Here is a 20,127-nt window from a genome sequence, read left to right as displayed (position 1 = left end):
CGAGTGCGAGTGGGAAGAGAGGCAGCGTCGGCACGGAGATGCAAGCGAGCGCGAGACGCACGGGGGCTGCGGCGTGGCGCGTTTGCGGTCGGCGCCTTTGGTGGCAACGGCCGGGACAAGCAGCGGTGTATGGTGTGGTGCGGGGCGGACAGGGGCGGCGGTGGACGGGGAGGAGGCGGCGCGACGACGGCATGGGGGCGAAAACGGGACGGGGGACGGCGGATGTTGAGAGGCGTCACGCGCGGACAGGACACAGACACAGAGACACACAGATTGGAAAGGGAGGGTGCGCGGTAGTAGTTGGGAATGTGCGTACCGTGCGGGATGGGAGTGGGCGAGGAACACGGTCGTGGCCCCTGTTTTGGGTGCGTGTGATGACGTCGGTGTGTTGTGGGAAGGGAAGGTGCTGTGGCGGCGGCGCGTAATGGGCGTAGGCCGAAAAGAGAAAGGAACGTGGGCAGTGTGTTGGCAAGCGTCGGTTCGACTGCGACGTTGATGGGCAGGGCAGGGCAAGGTTAATGGTGGTAGGAGTAGGCGTGTGGGCGCAAAAAATCTGCCGCTGCAGGCGGTGCCGTAACCGCCATGGCGGGAAGGAGAGAGGGCCAAAGAAAGAAAGAAAGAAAGAAGAAAACAAAAAAAAAAAAAGGAGGGGGGGGGGGGGCGAAAGTGGAGAGGCGGTGGTGTGAGAAGGGCGGGGGCGGAAGGAAGGCAGGAAGGACAAGAGGCGAGGCGACGGCTTGCTTTGTGTATCGGTCGGTCTCTGGCTATGCTTCGTTTTCTGCAGCAGGGTCGGTGCGCGGCGTGGCTCGCGGCAGTGGGAACGCCTGGTGGCTGGACGGCCAGCAATGCGGTTGGATGGGCGGCCACAGCACCGCACCTGTGCCCGAGGAGGAGACGCTGGCGGCGGGCCCTGAGGTGAGGCCGGCTCGGCTGGGGCTGTGGATGTGTAGGTGTGCGCCGCTGCTGCAACAACGAGTAAAACGCGAGAAGAAGGGATGGCGGTAGAGAGGAAAAAAAGAAAAAGGTCGTGTTGTGTTGATGCGCAGGCAGACGCGTACAGAGGGACGAGCCCGGTCTGCAGCAGGGTGTGGCCGTGCCGAGTGCAGAGCAGCGGCGGCTCGGTTCGGTTCGGCCCGGCCCGGCGGGCCGCGCTGTTGTCGCGGACGTGAGCGCCCCCTGGCGGGTGGCCGGAGGCGGCGCGGCGTGTTGGACGTGTGGCTGGTGGCAGTGCACAATTTGCGAGTGGCTGGCGGTGTGGTGTGGCGGTTGGCGCGTCGGGCGGCGGAGAGGTATGTGTTGCGGGCGCCCTTTGCTGCGCTGCGTCGTTGCGTGTGCCGTACAGGGCGGGCGCTTGTCGACTGTGTGGGCGGTGTGGCGAATTGGCGTGAAACGGCTGCCGAGAGGTGTGTGGTAGCGAGCCGGTCGGTGGTGTCAGTGCGAAGGGGAATGTGCGTGCGTTTGGCGGTTTCGGTGTGCTTTTTGCGGCGTGAGAGTGGGAATTAGTGGGGCCGGCTGTTGTGTTGGTTCCTTGTGTCTTGTGTCGCGTAGCTTGATGGCAACGTGGAAGGACGCCGGTTTCGTTTCGAGCCTTGCGTGTGGTTGTCGACGTTGACTGGTTGGCGTGTGCCGATGCACGTGCATGTGTGGGTCGCGAGTGCGTTTTTGGCTGGCTGTGTGTGTGTGTGTGTGTGTGTGTGTGTGTGTGTGTGTGTGTGTGTTTTGGGGGGGAAGGGGGAGGCGGTGGTGAAAGTGCAGTCGTTGCCACGGGCGTCGTCGGGTGGGGCTGGGGCTGTGCGTCGTGGCGGAAAGGTGGTAGGTTGCGGGAAGCGAGCCCGTCGTTGACGGTGTCGCGTGAGTTGTGAATCGAGTGGGGCGCGGGGCGCGGGACAGGAGCAGCGTGCCGCTGCGTCGTGGTCGTCAGCAGAGGCTGTGCGTGTGCTTGTCCTTTTTGTGGGCGGTTCGTGCGAGGCGTTTTTGTTTTGTGTTGCCCTAGTTGTTAGTTTATTTTGTTTGTGTTTGTTATTTTGAGACGACGACTGGTTGGTGGCGTGCGCGCGAAGTGGCGGTGTGCGCTTCCCGTGTCGTTTGTGTTGTTTGGTTTTTTTGTTTTTGTGTGTTTTTTTTTTTTTTTTTTTTTTTTTTTTTTTGCACTGGGCCCCGGTGGGTGGGTGCGTGTGTGTCGATTGCCGGCTGGCGAAAGGTGCGCCATCGGCGGGGTGGGTCGCCGGCACAAGTAGAGGCGGCGGCGTTGTTGCTGTTGTTGTGTGGTGTTTGTTTTGTTCGGCTGTGTCGGCGAGCTGTGTTGCGGTGCGTGTGAATGGTGGTGCAAAAGTGCTGGCGTTGGGGCTGCGACTGCGACGGCGACGGCGGCGAGCCGCGGGCGCGCCATTGATAGTGATGTTGTGAACAGCGGCTGTGTACGGTAGTGGTGTTGTTGTAGCACGACGTGCATCCGGGCCGGCGCGGAAAGCGCAGTTGCGGGCGGTTGCCCTTCGGTGCCAGCCATGTCGCGTGAGCGGCGGGTTGCTCTGGTGTCGACACGTGGTGCTCTGGGTTGTTGTGTGGTGCCCTTTGGCCGGTGGGGGTGGTTCGCGTGTGTCTCGTTCGCGCTCGGTGTCTGGTCGTGGTCGTGCTGCTCCCCCGTCTGTCGGCGGTTTCCGACGTCGTCTGTACGTTTTTGTTCGTTTGCGGCGTGCCTGCCGACGTCGTCCCGTCGCGACCTTTCAACCGAAAGTGTGGCGCCCGAAGGTGAACGAACGTAACCCTGACCTCGGCGCTTTACGCTGAGCCGAGCGAACCGAACCGAACCTAACCTGTGGTGTGGCGAGGTGAGCTCAGCCTGTGAGCCCCTAACGTCTACGTAAGGTAAGCTGTCCGGCTCACGCCTCACGTTTTTGAACGCTTTTTTAACCTACGTTTGACGCTTCTTAACCTAGCACTGACCCCTTAACCTAACGTGTAACCTAACCTAACCTAACCTAACCTAACCTAACCTAACCTAACCTAACCTCTGACGCCTGACGTGTTTGAATGCTTAACCTAAGTTTGACGCTTAACCTAACCCAAGTCCCCTTAACCTAACCCACGTCCACCTAACCTAACCTAACCTAACGTAGACGTGTAAACGTAATGTGTAACGCGTAACGTGTAAGGTCGGCTGTCGTGTGTGCTTGACGGCAGATTGGGTTGGTCTGTAGATTCGGATTGCGGTTTGCCTCGGTCGAGGGGTTGGGTCGGAAGCGGCGAGGGGCGGCGGCGCCTGTTGCGCAGGCGGCGTCCGTTTGCGGCGGGCAATTGTTGAGAAACGGCTGTGAATGTTGGCGGGCGAGAGGAGGAGGACGGCGCGCGATGTGGCCCGACGGCTGCGGGCCGATCGGGAAACGGCGGGAGGGCGACGGAAGGCGATGGGGCGGCGGAGGCGCGTTTGCACGGCCGTCATCGCCGCACGCCTCGGCTTGTGTGGCTGTGGCGCCGGCCGCGCTGGCCGGGCTGCCGCGGCGACGGTGTGGGAGTTTTGCCGAAGGTTTGGCCATTGTGGCGGGTCGTCGGCTGGGGCTGTGGGGGCGGCATTTGGGCGGGGGCGGCGATTCTCGGCGGGCCGACCCAGGCTGTAGCGCGCGGTAGCTGCAGTTTGGCCGTGGTTTGCGGCGCTGCCGTGGCGACTGGTTGGCGACTGTGGTGTGGCTGTGTGTAGCCCCATCCTCGGTGGTTTGAAAGGCGCGGGCGGTTGTGGCGCAGGTTTGGGGCTGCTCCGCACAGGCTGTCGGACGTTGGGCGGTAGCAAGCGCGGGAGGCGCGGCGCGGCGGCGCGCAGAGTGGCGGCCGCTCTCTCGGCCGTCCGCGCCCGCCCGCGACACTGGCTGGGCCTTGTGATTCTCTGCTCTGCTGCTGTGCTGTGCTTGCGTGCCTGCCTGCCGTCCCGCTCGCTCTCGCTGTGTGTTACGCGCGTCGTCGAAATGGCAGATCAGGCGGCTACGAACGAGACTGCTGCGGCACCCGCCGCCACCGGCACTACGAAGAAGGCCAAGTCTGCGTCGTCTGCGAAGAAGCCGCGCGCCAAGCCTGCGCACCCGCGCACCTCTGAGATGGTGACGGCCGCCATCAAGAGTCTGAAGGAGCGCGGCGGGTCGTCGCTGCAGGCGATCAAGAAGTACATAGCCGCGCACTACAAGCTGGACGCGGAGAAGCTGGCGCCGTTTATCAAGAAGTACCTCAAGTCGGCCGTCGTGGCGGGCGAGCTGGTGCAGACGAAGGGGAAGGGCGCGTCCGGCTCGTTCAAGCTTGCCGGCGCCGGCGGCGGGGGGGCGGCCGAGGGCGGCAAGGCTCGTGCTGGCGGTGCCAAGAAGAAGCGCGCCGCTCCGGCCAGCAAGGAGAAGAAGGGCGCCCGTGCGGCCGGCGCAAAGAAGGCTGGTGGCGTGAAGGCGGCGACCGGTCGGAAGGCGGGCGCCGCCAAGAAGGCGTCTGCGGCGTCGGCCGCGCCCGCGGGTGCGAAGAAGGCGGCTGCGGCCAAGCCGGCCAAGGCCAAGTCGCCGTCGAAGGCGAAGAAGGCCGCCAAGGTTCCGACGAAGAAGCCGAAGGCGCCGCGCCCGAAGAAGGCGACGACGCCGTCTAAGGCGAAGGCTTCGCCCAAGAAGAAGAAGTAGAGTAGAGGAGAAAGAGATGGGAGAAAGGAAGGGTTTGGCGCTTGACTCCGTCGTCCCCACCCCCCGTCGTCGTCTAGTGGCGCGCAAGAGACGCGCGGCCCAAAACGGCCCTTCTCAGGGCCATCAAAGCACGTCGGGGAAGGTTTTGATTGTCGTGTTGCGTTTGGTGTGGGTGTCTGTCTGGCGTTTCTGTATGCCCGTGGGGATGCTGTTTGCGTGCCGTGGTGGTTGGATTGCGGGGGTCGGTGGCGGGTGTGGGCGGCGGTAGCGGTAAGCGGTGTTGTTGTTGTTGTCGTGGTTGATTGTCGCCGTGTTTGTGGCGGCGGCCGACGGTTGGTTTTTCTGTCACGTTGTTTTGTTTGAATACGTTGGTTGGCTTGCCTGCGTTCGTTCGTCTCGGATGTCTGTCTTGTCGAGTCGTGTCTGGTCTTTGTTTTGTTTTGTTCCTTTGTGTGTGTGTGTGTGTGTGTTATGTTTTGCAACGGGGGGCACGTTGAGATGTGGAAGGAGTCGGCGGGGATTTCGGTGGCGCGTAGAGCGAGCGAGCGCGCGCGCCTGCCTGGCCGTTGGCCGTCGGAGTGGAGTGCGGGTTTTTTTTGTTTTCGAAACGAAAGCGGCGGCCGGCCAGCCACCCGTGCGGTGTGACGTCGGCCGTTGGGTATTGTGCGCTTTGAGCGCCGGGGAGGGATGATGTGTGATTGTTGCGCGCTGCTAGCAGGCAGGCAGAGTGAGCGGGTGTGGCGGACGGACGGGAAGTGGTGGTTTTTTTTTGTTTTTGGGTTGCGGGGCGAGAGGCAGGCGACCGACAAAGTTTGCTCGCGACGGAGAGATGTTAGTGGCCCTGAAAAGGGCCGTTTTTGTTTGTGCGGTGCGGTGCGGTGCGGTGCCGCGGCGCGGTTTAGGCGCGCTCGCCGCGGATGCGGCGCGCGAGCTGGATGTCCTTGGGCATGATGGTGACGCGCTTGGCGTGGATTGCGCACAGGTTGGTGTCTTCGAAGAGGCCGACGAGGTAGGCCTCGCTGGCCTCCTGCAGGGCCATGACTGCGGAGCTCTGGAAGCGCAGGTCGGTCTTGAAGTCCTGGGCGATCTCGCGCACTAGGCGCTGGAATGGCAGCTTGCGGATGAGCAGCTCTGTGCTCTTCTGGTAGCGCCTGATTTCTCGCAGGGCGACGGTGCCCGGCCTGTAGCGGTGGGGCTTCTTGACGCCTCCGGTGGCGGGCGCGCTCTTCCTCGCCGCCTTGGTGGCGAGCTGTTTGCGCGGCGCCTTTCCGCCGGTGGACTTGCGGGCCGTTTGCTTTGTGCGGGCCATGGCGGTAGCGGTAGCGGTAGCGGAGCGGCGTGCGTGGAGGTTAGGTGCGGCGCGGCGTCCGGTGCTGCCTTGACAACGGGCCCGCGCGCCTCCGTGCTGCGCTTATATGCCCTCGGTTGCGCGTGGTGGGGGGAGGGCGGGCCAGAGTCTATATAGGGGGGCGGCGGGCGCGCTGGGCGCAGACCGTAGCCGACTCGCCAGCCGCTGCAGCTGCTGTTTGTGCACGTTTTGCTTTGCCCGAGGAAGGAAGGATGACAGGCCGCGGCAAGGGAGGAAAGGGGCTCGGCAAGGGTGGCGCCAAGCGGCACCGCAAGGTGTTGCGCGACAACATCCAGGGCATCACGAAGCCCGCCATCCGCCGCCTGGCTCGCAGGGGCGGCGTGAAGCGCATCTCTGGTCTGATCTACGAGGAGACCCGCGGGGTGCTGAAGGTGTTCCTGGAGAACGTGATCCGCGACGCGGTGACGTACACTGAGCACGCCAAGCGCAAGACTGTGACGGCCATGGACGTGGTGTACGCCCTGAAGAGGCAGGGGCGCACCCTGTACGGTTTCGGCGGTTAGGCTGCGTCGCAGCGGGCGCTGGCCTTCCCGCGGCCGTGCTTGTGGGTGGGAGAGACTAGAAAACGGCCCTTTTCAGGGCCACCACACTGTTCGGAAGTTGAAAAGTGCGAAAGAGTCTGTGTTGTTGTTGCTGCGTGTGTGCGCTGTGTTGTTTGTTTGTTTCTTTCTTTCTTTCCGTTTGAGCGACGTGATGTGACTGGGAGGGGAGAAGGAAAGGAAACGTGTCATGTGGCTGGCTGTGTGTGGAGCTGCTTCGTTTGTGTGTTTGTTATTGTGTGTCTTTGTATCGATCGCGACGGAGATGGCGGGCTGTGTGTTGTTGTGCGAGAGGCGGTGATTATTTGCTTGCGTGGTTTGGCTCTGTGTGTTTGTTTGCGGCGGCGGCGTTGGGGTTTCCGAGGCAAGGCGTGTGGGCATAGGCGGCCGGATCAGCTGTTTCGTTCGTGTCGACGGCCGTTGCGCGCGGGAGTGGAGGGCGGTGTGTCGACACGCCTCCCTTTAACAATGGTCATTATTGCTGCCGTTGTCGGTTTGGAAGGCGACTGCGACCGTGCAAAATGTGTGTGTGTGTGTGTGTGTTTTGGGCCACACGGGCTGTGTGGACGACAAGATGGCGGACGTGCGCCGGCGGCGGCTGTGCTGTGACGGTGCAAAGTTAAAACAAAACAAGGTGCGGCGAGGACGACTGAAATTTTGCTTTGGACGTAGGTTTGTGTGGTGGCCCTGAAAAGGGCCGATTGTTGTGGGCCGAGCCGGCAAAGCGCGTTGCGTGCAGGGGAGCACGCGGCGCTGCGATTGCCTGGCCTCCTTTAGGCCTTCTTCTCGGTCTTCTTTGGCAGCAGGACGGCCTGGATGTTGGGCAGGACACCACCCTGTGCGATGGTGACGCCCGACAGGAGCTTGTTGAGCTCCTCGTCGTTGCGGATGGCAAGCTGCAGGTGGCGCGGGATGATGCGCGTCTTCTTGTTGTCGCGGGCCGCGTTTCCGGCCAGCTCGAGCACCTCAGCCGCGAGGTACTCCATGACGGCGGCGAGGTAGACGGGCGCCCCGGCGCCGACGCGCTCTGCGTAGTTTCCCTTGCGCAGGAGGCGGTGGATTCTGCCGACCGGGAACTGGAGCCCAGCCCTGCTTGAGCGGGACTTTGACTTGCCCTTGACTTTGCCTCCCTTTCCGCGTCCGGACATGGCGATGGGCTAGCGACGGTGCACACGAAACGGAAACGAAAACGACCGGTGCGAGCGGCAGCGAGTCGAGCAGCGGAGTGCGTGCCGGCGCAGCCTGCTGCTGCTTACATCTAATACTTTCCCCTCTTTGGGGAAGTGTGAGGGGGAGTTTGTAGCCTTTCGGCTTTTACTCCCCTGTGTACTTGTGTGTGTGATTATTTCTGTACTTTTTGGATGTCTGTGAGATGTGATGTTTGTTCTGTGTGAGTCTGGTACTTGCCTGAGGTTTGGCGAGATAGTTGTAGCATTTTGGGTAGGAGTAGGATTTGGGAATGGGTATTGGGATTTTTCTCTTCGACTTAGTCGTCGAAGATCGTCATGGGGCGATTGTGTTTATCGCGGGACATGTCATACCGACCTAGGGAGTGGATGAGAGCGTTTCCCGACCTGGAAGTACCTTCATAGAAGGCCCTTGCCAAGTCTTGAAAACGCTCTCTCAGTAGTGGGATTTCCGCAGCGGCATGCAAATCGTCGATAGGGAATCCAAGGGGTAAACGCAGTGCCCTCCTGAGGGCGCGGTTCTGCAGCCTCTGGAGTTTGTCCAGGTGCTGCTTCGCCGCGTATCCCCAGACAGGACACGCGTATTCCATGACTGGCCGGATCAGGGCCTGGTACACGTTCACTCCTACTGAGCAGGAAAGGGAGCTGGATGAGTTGAGGATTGGGTACAGGATGGACATTCTGGCGCAGACCTTTCTATGGACCTCGTCTATGTGGGGTTTCCACGTAAGACGAGAGTCCAAGGTTACGCCAAGGTACTTGGCGGTTCTGCGCCAGGGGAGTTGGGTTCCGTTTAGGTGAAGGTGGAGGGGGGGCCGTTGAGGAGGTTCGCGCCTTCCGAGCCTACGGGTGATCAGCATCGCCTGCGTCTTTTCAGAATTGATGGTGATTCGCCAGCGACGGGCCCAAGTTTCTGTGTCATCTAAAACCCTTTGTAGCCTACGGATGACCAGATCCTTGTTCGCGTTTCTTGTGTAGAAGGCTGTATCGTCAGCGTACTGCGCAGTGTGCACCAGGGGGGCCGTTGGTGTGTCCGCAGTGTACAGACTGTACAAAACGGGCCCCAGGACCGATCCCTGTGGCACCCCAGCACGAATACGCCTTCTGGTGGAGGTGGACGTTTCTACTTTGACAGAGAAAGTTCTGTTCGAGAGATAGCTTTTAATCTGTTTAACTATACTCCCGGGGAACCCTTGGGTGTACAACTTGTAGAGTAGCCCTCTATGCCATACTGAGTCAAAGGCCTTGGCTACGTCAAGTAGCACTATCCCGCAGTAGCCTCTGTGGTTGAAGCCCTCAGTGGCTGCTTCAACCACTCTCATGATCTGTTGTGGGGCAGAGTGGTTCTGCCGGAATCCGAATTGGAAATCCGGCAGAATTTGCTCTCTGGTGATGTGTTCTTGTATAGGTCTTAGCAGGAGGCGCTCGTAGATCTTGCTGAGAGTTGGCAAGAGGCTAATCGGCCTGTAGTGCTGCGGGAACAGAGGGTCTTTCCCTGGTTTGTGTATTGCGACCACTTCCGCGTGTTTCCAGCAAGCTGGGAACTCGCGGGTACGAGTAATCTCGTTGAAGACGTTCGCGAGGTGTTCGATCGCCGTGGGTGGGAGGTTTTTGACCAACTGGTTGGTGACATTGTCATGTCCTGGCGCCTTTTTGGAGGGGAGGTACCTAATTACTTTTGCCACGTCTTCGGGGGCAAAAACTGTGGGTTCGTCTTCTGGGTCCTCCTCAGCATTGAGGAAGACAGCCAGTTGACGACGGACCACTCTTTCATGATCATCATCCTGGGGTTCAGCCGCTTGGAACTGCTTCTCGAAAGTGTCGGCGAGGGCGTTGGCCTTTTCAGCATGGCTGTAGGCCATACCCCGCTCGCCATGCAGTGGCGGCATCCTAGCGCGTCTTCTTGTGAATTGTTTGGTTGCTTGCCAAAGTGTGTGATCGTCTACTTTGAGGGCTGAGAGGCGGTTTTGCCATTGCTGGTTTCTGTGCTCATTGAGCGCTACCTTCAGTTCTCTCTGTAGACGATTGAGCAGCCTCCTTGTGGCCTGGTTTCTGGTTATCTTCCACTCTTTTGCCACTCTGTTCTTATGTCGAATTTGAGCTAGCAAGTGTTCCGGGAGCTGTATTTGCGGCGGCGGGCCATCCCTTTGTGGAGGGGTGGCTTCTTCCGCTGCCTGCAAGATGGTGCCTGTTAGGTCTTGTAGCGCTTGTTCTACTGTTTCGGCAGTAGGTGGCGGGGCGCGAGCGATATCAGAGGCGACAGTTTCTCGATATCGCTCCCAGTTTGTACGTTTGTAAGACGTCTGGTACCGTGGGAGTGCTACCCATTCTCCCACGTCGACCTCTAGGATCACTGGGTTGTGGTCGGAGGACATTCTGTTGATCGTCCTCGCGGTCACAAACCCCGTAATCCTCCTAGTGAGAGCTATGTCCAACACGTCGGGCCTGCTTCCATTTTTTGGAAAATGTGTGGGCTCGACTGGACCCCAGGTTTCGAAGTGGTGGTTGCGCGCTAGTTGTTGCAATCTGACGCCTGCTCTGGAGGTTACTCTAGAATTCCAATCAGGATGTTTGGCATTGAAGTCGCCCCCTATTATGAGTTTGCCTTCAATTTGCCCTAGAGTAGCTATGTCTCCCTCATCTATCTGGTCTTGTGGGGGTCGGTAGATTGCAACGATAGTTAGGGGTCCAGTGGCAGTGACTACTTCCACCGCCACTGCTTCGATTTTATTGGTAGCTGGTAAGAATACCTGGTGGTGGGGGATCCCTCTTTTTATGTATATGGCCACTCCTCCGCCTTGGGTTGGCCTGTCTTTGCGATAGCTAACATAGTTGGGGACTGTCGCTTTTATTCCCGGTTTTAAGTGGGTTTCCCCCATCATGCATATGTCGATGGAGAACTCCTTCATGAGTTCTCTGAACTCGACCTCTTGGTTAACAATGCCGTCTGCGTTGAAGACGCACATTGTCAGGCCATGGATGTTTGGTCGTCTATCCATGATGGGGTTTTGAAACTACTGAGGAAGTCGCAGAGGGGAGCGACTGCTGGACTGTTGCCTGGAGGGCAACGAGGATCTGTGTGTTCTGCTTCTGGGCTTCCCTGAATTCCTTCATCATTTCCATGACGAGGTTCATGGTCTGCACCATTACGCCTAACAACTGATCCATGGGGGGGGAGTGTGTGTGTGGTTCCCTAGAGCTTCCTCCGTCGTGGTGGACCTGGCCGTTGGTGCTGTGTATATCCCGGTGTTGTTGCCGGCGCAGCCGCGCGCGCGCTCGCACCTTTTGTACCCTGGCCTTCAGGGTGACTAGTGGTGAAGTTTTTGTCCTTGGACATTTACTTCGAATTGGGAATGTGTGATTGTTGTGTTGTGTCTTTACTTTTGCGGTATGTCTTGTGTGTTTATGTGCGTATTTGCTACTTAACTTGTACTGCCTGATCTATGGCGGTTTTTGGGTGATGATGTTGGCGAGTTGATGGGGGCTGAGAGAGGGTGATGTGATGGTGGGCGAGTGTGTGTTCAGTCAAAGAATATTGACCTGGGAGTTTTGTGACGCTTGATGGTGGGGTCATATTGACCCAGTGAATTGATGAGGGGGTTTGTTGACCTGCTGGCTGTTTCGTAGAACGCTTTAGCCAGGTCAGCAAAGCGCTGTTGTAGTCGAATTACGTCCGCAGACGCGTGTAGGTCGTCTGTGGGGAATCGGGAGGGGAGGTGTAAGGCTCGTTTGAGGGCCCTATTTTGAACCCTTTGGAGTTTGAGTACGTGCGTCTTGGCCGCATAGCCCCATACTGGGCACGCGTATTCCATTATGGGGCGTATGAGGGTGCAGTAGACGCGTACTCCTAGGTCTGCTGTTAGCGCACTACTGGTATTAAGGACTGGGTATAGTACGCTCAAGCGAGCGCTGGCTCGGCGGCGCAGGTCATCGATGTGCGCCTGCCATGTCAGCCTCTTATCTAAGGTCACCCCTAGATATTTTGCGGTGTTTCGCCAAGGGAGTTCTTGGCCGTTTAATCTTAGATTTAAGGGTGGTCGCCTGCGTGGTCCTCGCGGTCCTAATCGGCGCGTAATCACAATTGCCTGCGTTTTCCCGCTGTTTATTGTGATGCGCCACCTTTTGGACCATTCCTCTGTGGCGTTGAGAACTCTTTGGAGGCGTCTTGTGACCAGATCCCTGTTTGGGTTGCGGGTGAAAAATGCTGTATCATCTGCATATTGTGCAGTGTGCACCAGGGGTGAGGTGGGTGTGTCTGCCGTGTACAGGCTGTACAGGACAGGCCCTAGCACCGATCCCTGGGGCACCCCTGCACGTATGCGTCTTTTTGTTGACAGGGAGTTGTCAACCCTGACGGAAAATGTCCTATTCGAGAGATAGCTTTTCAGCAGCTTTACTATCGTCCCGGGGAAGCCTTGTGTGTATAGTTTGTACAATAACCCATTGTGCCATACGGAATCGAAGGCCTTGGCTACATCAAGTAGCACTATCCCACAGTAGCTTCTGCGGTTGAAGGCCTCGGTGGCTGCTTCAACAACTCTCATGATCTGTTGGGGGGCGGAGTGTTTCTGCCTGAATCCAAACTGGAAATCAGGCAGAACTTGCTCTCTGGAGATGTGTTGCTCAATAGGTGTGATTAGGAGGCGCTCGTAGATTTTACTGAGAGTGGGCAGAAGACTAATCGGTCTGTAGTGCTGCGGGAATAATGGGTCCTTACCGGGTTTAGCTATCGCGACCACCTCCGCGTGTTTCCAGCACGCTGGAAACTCGCGGGATCGAGTAATCTCGTTGAAGACGTTCGCGATGTGTGTGATTGCCAGTGGCGGGAGGTTCTTAACTAACTGGTTTGTGAGCCGGTCGTGGCCTGGGGCCTTTTTGTTGGGCAGGGACCTAATGACTTTTGCCACGTCTTCTGGGGCGAAAAGTGGAGTGTGTTCATTCTCGTCGTCTTCAGCTGCAAGGAATACTGCAAGCTGCTGACGGACTATGATTTCATGGTCCTCGTCCTGCGCCTCTGCTGGTTGAAACTGTTGTTCGAACGAGTCGGCGAGCGCGTTGGCCTTGTCGACAGGGCTGAAGACAAGGCTTCCACGCTCGCCGTGCAGAGGTGGCATACGCGCGCGTGTACGTGTGAATTGCTTGGTAGCTTGCCATAGGCTGTTGTCGTCTACTTTGAGGGCTGATAGGCGGGCAGACCATTGCTGGTTGCGGTGCTCATTGAGTGCTACTTTCAACTCTCTCTGTAGACGGTTGAGCAGCCTCCTAGTTGTCGGATTTCTTGTTATTTTCCATTCTTTTGCGACCCTGTTTTTGTGCCTAATTTGCGCAAGCAGGTGCTCCGGGAGTTGTATTTGAGGAGGAGGGCCTTCCCGCTGCCGGGGTGTGGCCTCCTCAGCAGCCTGCAGGATCGTGTTGGTAAGGTCTTTAAGCGCCTGTTCTGCAGTATCTGCAGTTGGAGGCGGGGCGCGAGCTATTTCAGAAGCGACATTTACCTGAAAGTGCTCCCAGTTCGTGTGCTTATACGACACCTGGTGTTGTGGGAGAGCTACCCTTTCTCCCACGTCGACCTCGATTATAACTGGGTTGTGATCGGAGGACATTCTATTTATTGTTCTCGCAGTCACGAAGCCTGTTATTCTCCTTGTGAGAGCTATGTCAAGGACGTCTGGCCGGCCTCCGTTTTTAGGGAAGTGTGTCGGCTCTTCTGGGCCCCAGACGTCGAACTGGTGGTCTCGCGCGAGTCGCTGCAGTTGACGACCGGCTCTGGTCGTGAGTCTAGAATGCCAGTCTGCGTGTTTTGCATTGAGGTCTCCTCCTATTAGGAGCTTGCCTCTGATTTGTGCTAGTGCGGGAATGTCGTCCTCATCTAAGGTTGGGGTCGGTTGGCGGTAAGCTGCAACGACTGTGAGGGGGCCTGTAACTGTGGCTATTTCCACAGCTACCGTTTCTAACGAGCGGGTAGCTGGGGGGAATATCTGGTGATGGGGGATCCCTCTCTTTACGTATATGGCCACCCCGCCTCCTGCGGTTGGCCTGTCTCGTCTGTAACTGTTATAGTTTGGGACTGCCGCTTTTACTCCCGGTTTTAGGTGTGTTTCTGACATCATGCAAACGTCGATATTAAGCTCCTTCATGAGCTCTCGGAACTCCATGACTTGGTTGAAGATGCCGTCTGCGTTAAAGACGCACATTTTCAGACCTTGGATATGGGGGCGTCTATCCATGTTTGGCTGTTGTTGTTGCTTGGGAAGTCGCTGAGGGATGCGACTGCTTAACTGCTGCTTGTAGGGCGGCGAGGATCTGTGCATTTTGCTGCTGAATCTCCCGCATCATCTGCGCGAGAAGATTCAGAGTTTGGGACATGACTCCCAGCACAGGATCGTCTGTGGAGGGCGAGGGCGCAGCTTCGCTCAGACTTTGAGTGACAGGATGTCTGCCAGCGGTCTGACGGTCCGCGCCCTCTGCCCGCCGCAGACTGGTCTTTGGGGCAGGGGTTAGGACTTCCCTAGGGCATTCTCCGTCGTCAGGGATCTGGTCAAGGAGAGGAGTGTCCTGGGTTGTTTCCGGGGAGCGTCGGCCGCAAGATTCCGGTCCCATCTCGGCCGGCAGAGGGGCGCTACTGCGCGCCTCAGTGTCGGCCGCGATGTTTGCGAACGTCGCGGCGGCCGTCACCTCACGCGATTTGCCTCTGTAGGGCGGCCTATCTCGTCTTGTGATTTCAGGTCGGTTTGGGGGTTTAGCTTGGGGTTTGTTTGGGGGTGCATTCGAGCCTCGCCAGCGTTGGGCGTAGTTCTTATGAACCCTGCATCCCAGGTAGCTGGCGGTGTGCCCTTCGCCGCATAGCGCACACTTTATTCTTGGGTCTTCTATTTTAATTTGACAGGTCCTGGAGTCGTGTCCCTCCGCACACTTCCTGCATCGTACGGGCATGTCGCAGTGTGAGGCCACGTGTCCCAGTCCCTGGCACCTAAAGCATTGTTGAGACCGATTTTTCTTTTTTAGCAACTCGGTGGTTATGGGTATCTGCAGGACACTCCTCATAGGCTTTTTGTTTATCGGTATGTCTGGCATTACGGCGAGGTAGAGGGGCCACTTGTTATTTGAGCCGGGTGGTTTCATTTGTGTGACTGTCTTAACATCGAAATTTTGGCGGATCAGGTCTTCCTTTATCGCTGAGGGCGACAGTTTGCGCGGTAGGTCGCGGATAACTATATTTAGGTTCCTGATCCTTTCGGTCGGGAAAGTGTAGTGCGGTATTTTCTTATCTCTCAGGAGTTGTTTTACCGCCATGTATTCATCCATGGAGTGGAGGGTGAGCTTTATTTTATCGCCCCCTGCCGGTTTGGCTTTGAATCTATCACCTACTGAGCTCTTCACTAGATCATAGAGCTCCTTGTAATCCTTGTCAAATTCAGCGACGATTGGGGGGAGGTATGCTCGTTTCTGCGAGTCCACTGGTTGTTGGGGTGGCGCTTCATTGGTCGTGGGATCGTCGTCTATGGCGGAAAAACGGTTAGATGTTGGTGCAGCCTCCGTGGCCGGCGGGGGTGTGGGTTGGCGGATGGTTTTTCTGGCTAGTTGGAAGCCGTCACCTTCACCGCTAGTAGCGGTTTCCCCTATCTCGTTTTCCTGCTCCTGCCTGGACTCATCGATAACCAGAGGGCTATCTGATTCGGAATCGTGTTCCTTTTGTTTGTTCTCAGCTTCCGGAGATTGGCTGGAAGCTTTGAGTCGCTTTACGAGGTTTTTACGCCTGCCTCGGTTCTTTTTCTGGGTCCTGGAAAGTTTAACTTTAGGGGACGGTGGGAGGGTGGATTTGAGGTTGGGAGTGGTTTTGCGGGTAGGTTTGGGTTGGGCTTTGGAAGAGGGTTTCAGGAGAATTTTTACTGGGAGACGATTCCCTTTTTCACGCCTGCGGGACGCAAGATAAGGGAGGAGGTTATTCTGTGCGTTTTCTAGTAGTAGTCTGTCAACGTCTGGATTTGGGGAATTAGTGGCGCTGCTCATACTGACAATGAAAGACGTAGTGCTGGTTTGTTGTTTGACGGCGTTAGGCGCCCTATTGATCCCGTTGGGGGCGGAAGTGGAAGCAAAGTCGAGGGCTGCCTTGGGTATGCCAGACGCCGCCTTCGTTGCCGACACCGTTAGGTTTCCGGCGGCTGTGCTTGGCCCTAACAAACTGGCAGGCGCGGGACACTGGCCAGTGACCAGGCCCTGACCTGCAGAGTCCCTAACACTCGGGGGAGCAGAGCATGGCTCTGCGGCAGCAGAAGTACCCGAACCGCCCGGAAAAGCGGCCCGCGACATCGAGGAGACGACATCGACGCCGCCAGCAGCGAGCTGCTGGGACCCCGAATCGTCACCGCAGATTGAAATCGCACACGACAATTTGCTCATCGTGCAGCCTGACCGTGCTGCGCTTCGACGTGTGCACCCGTCAACGCTTTAATAAAAGCGAAGCCGAAGAAGCACCTGGATTGTCACCCGTGCAAGCGGGGGCCTATGGCTTTGCGTAACAGACGCACGGAGACTAGCTCAACGTTCGACTGCCGCTCGGCGAGTGCCGGCGCAGCCGGGGTGGGGGTGCTTTATGGGCTCGGGTGCGGCGGCCGGTTGCGCGCGCGCCCCATTGGTCGGCGGCCGCAACAGGGCGAGCTGGTAAAGGTGCGGCGGCGGCTGGCGGCGGGTGCCACTGTGTGGGGAGACGCTGACTAGAGCGGAGCGCTTGCTACTGGTGTTGCTGCTGCCGTACGTTGGTTCGAGATGCCGCCCAAGACTAGCGGGAAGGCCGCCAAGAAGGCTGGCAAGGCGCAGAAGAACATTTCGAAGGGCGACAAGAAGAAGAAGCGCAAGAGGAAGGAGAGCTATGCCATCTACATCTACAAGGTGCTGAAGCAGGTGCACCCTGACACGGGCATCTCGTCGAAGGCGATGAGCATCATGAACAGCTTCGTGAACGACATTTTCGAGCGCATTGCGGCCGAGGCTTCTCGCCTGGCGCACTACAACAAGCGCTCGACCATCACGTCCCGCGAGATCCAGACCGCTGTGCGGCTGTTGCTGCCTGGCGAGCTGGCCAAGCACGCCGTGAGCGAGGGCACGAAGGCGGTGACCAAGTACACGAGCTCCAAGTAAGGAGGTGGCTCTGGAATGGAAGGAAGGATGGAGAAGGCTCCTCCGTTGCGAGAGCGGCAAAACGGCCCTTTTCAGGGCCACCAACTTGCCTTTTGCGGGAAGGGCGGAATTGTTGTTGTTGTTTGTGTGTGTGGACGGCTGTGATGTATGTGTGCATTTTGATTGTGGGTGGGGGGGCGCGTCAAAGCGTGTTGCGCGGGGTACGGCCACGAGGTTGGTCGCCGTGGCGTGGAATGGTGGCACGCCTCGTTGGCGTGGTTTTTGACCCATTGGTGTTGTTGGGGTGTGTGTGTGTGTTACCCGTCTGCGAGGGGGGACAGTGCGATCGGCGACTTTTGTGTCACCGTAACGACGGCCGTTTGCGGGTTTGTTTTTTTGCACATCATACATGGCGAGGGTGAAATGTGAAATGTTTTTGTTTGGTTTTTGTTTTTTTTTTTTGCCGCCCACTATTCCCTTTGCTGTACGCCGAGTTTGACAATGGTGCGACGTAACTGCAGCGTGGAGGTGTGTGAGTGACGTTGAAATGAACGTGCCATTAAGACGCATTGTTGTTGTATTGTACTGTACGTGTACGGCGACACGCACGATGATGTACCATTCGACTCTGATGTTTGATAGCCGTGTCTGACTGATTGCGTACGACGCACGCACACCGATGTCGTCATTCAAGATGCACGCTAGACGACGACGGCGGCGGCGGCGGTGGTCGTTTGTTTGGCGAATGTCTGTACACGTGTTTGTCTGTGTCCATCCGGTATGTATTTGTTTGTTTGAAAGTGTTTTGTGTGTCGGTGACGTGGTCCGATCCGTCGCCCCCTGAGTAACTGTCGATCGGCGCGATAGACCGGCGTCACGCAACTGAACCGAAGTCTTGGGCACACCCGTCATACTGTTGTACACCGTCGCGCTGAGAACGGTAACGAAAGGTTGACGTTGATCGGTCGAATGTCTGGGCAGAACGTGAGGAATGAGGCAAGAGTGCAAGGAGGGGGGGCAAAAGAGAGAGGAAGGGAAAAAGGGGAGAAACGCATTCGTAGAGCAACGGAACGTTCCCGTGTCGGAGGCGTATTGGAGCCGCACTGAAATGCGTTTAACGGCGGCGCGGCTGCAAGTGTCTGCCGTGGTGAACGTTACCTTTGACGGCTGCATTGGGCTTTGCCTTTGCTTTCGCTTTCGCTTTCGCGTTCGCTTTCGCTTTCCCGGATGTACGTAACGTTTGTTGATATGGTTCTGAGGAAGAGTGTATGACAGTGCCGTGCCGTCCATGTTCGTGTGCCCTCCCATTGTGTGTATGCTATTGTCTGTGTACTTGAATGATGTATGTAGGTGTTAGTGGACATGTTTTACCAGTGGGGGGAAATGGATCGTCGATAGTTGCCGTCACTCTGTCACGGTCGAGATGACGCACCCTCCGTACAGAAAGGTGTCGAGAAAGTGAGTGTGTGTGTGCGTCCGTGAATTGGCAGCGTTTGGAGGTGGGCGTGCCCTGCATGTGGCCCGGAAAAGGCTGTTCGTTAGGCGGTAGTGTTGTGTGGACAGGGGAGGGGCATGCGTAACGCTGCTGGCATGGCATTTCGGGAGATGGGAGGGGGCAAACGAGGAAACGAGGAGCGGCGGCCAAAGACGGGACGGGGAGGGGCGCGGTGTGGGTGGCTTGCGCCTGTGCTCGGCGTTGTGGTTTGTGCAAAAGAGGAGGAGAAAAACAATGTGAGTTGCCAGGGAGGGGAGCGGTGTTGTGTTGTGGTTGTCGTGGTGTAGCCGCAGACGCGGCTGTCAGTGAACGTGGCGAGACGGACGGATGCGCGGAGGGGCGGGGGCGGCGCATTTCGCCGGTGCCGTGCCGTGCCGTGCCTGAAAGCCGCGTGGTCGCTGTGTTGTTGGTGGCGTGGGGGCGAGGAGAGTACCGTACGGGTGTGCTTGTGCGCCGGAAATGGCACACTGCGCCCGCCCGTCTTGGAGGCTGATGGCTGTGGTGTGGAAATGGGGCGCGGTGATGTTGAAGCACAGAAAAGAAACCAAGAAAACGGAAGGCGTGATGCGGCGGTGGTGGTGAGAGCGGGAAAAACAAAACAAAAGAAAAAAAACAACAAAAAAAAGAAGGAAAAACAACAAGAAACAAAAAAGAAAACAAAAAGTCTATCAATATTAAAATGTAAATGGAAATGGACCCAGGTATAACCTCCCTGCACAAATAGCAGAGAGTCCGATGATAATAAAAATGTGCCAGAATGTTAACGTCCCTACAAAACAAACCCAACGATAATATTAATGAAAGAGTGAACCGTATGTAACATTGCAACAGACATAATGAAACCTGATAAATTGTATAAGGGCAGCAGCCGTTGACCTTTGGCCCTGTATTCAGAATAAAAAGAGCCAAAGATCGTTACCCCAATGAAAAAGACACTGAAACACGTATGTAACATAGTAGCGATGGCGAGACATTGTAGCATCTGTGACCAGAGAGTTTGCGCTGGACTGCGCGAGTGTTGCGAGCGGTTCTCAGTCAGTCAGTCAGTCTGTGTAGTTGAGGGCTGTACTCTGTCAGTAGTCGTCGCGTGCAGTACGCTAATAGTCGTCATGCAGAGCGGTCGGTCAGTAGTAGCAGCCGAGTGCGGTTGTGTGATGTAGGCGGTCGGCAACACTGGTCAAGATGGTGAATAAGGTATACTGTTAATTGATATAATCGTTAGATAATGAGAAATTGTATTTATTGTAATTATTCTCCAACAAGTTCCCCAATAATAATTTTTATTTCAAAAGCATTTTTCAAACATTTAATCTTTTATTGAACTAAAGAGTTCGTTCCACTTCTTTGAAGAAAAATGTCACTAAAATCACAAAGAAAGAGAATATTATTATTTGCAATGCAGTTCCTCCAAGCGCTGCGCAACAACCAGAGCAGAAATGTGACATCCATTTATTCGGAGGTAAGACTTTAATTCTGATTGTTTTGCACAGGGCCAAAGACCGATATTTCGGTTTAATTGAAGTTTCTTGTCACTGAACGGACTTTTGTAAATGTTGTGTGAAGACTTTATATTTGAGTCAGATTGCGAATTGCACATTTTTGTTGCCATTTTCAATACCTCTCATTGTGGGCGAGGTTACAATTAGCGCAATGTCCATTAGCATCCGTAAATAACATTGTCCATTATTTTAAATATTGCTGGGAGGTTACAACACACACACACACAAAACAAAAAACAAAAAAAAACAAAAAATTGCATTTATATCCGCTCCTCAATTGT

This window comes from Schistocerca americana, unplaced genomic scaffold, assembly GCF_021461395.2.
Source record: "Schistocerca americana isolate TAMUIC-IGC-003095 unplaced genomic scaffold, iqSchAmer2.1 HiC_scaffold_269, whole genome shotgun sequence".
NCBI classification, from domain to species: Eukaryota; Metazoa; Arthropoda; class Insecta; order Orthoptera; family Acrididae; genus Schistocerca; species Schistocerca americana.
This window is presented reverse-complemented; position numbering follows the sequence as displayed.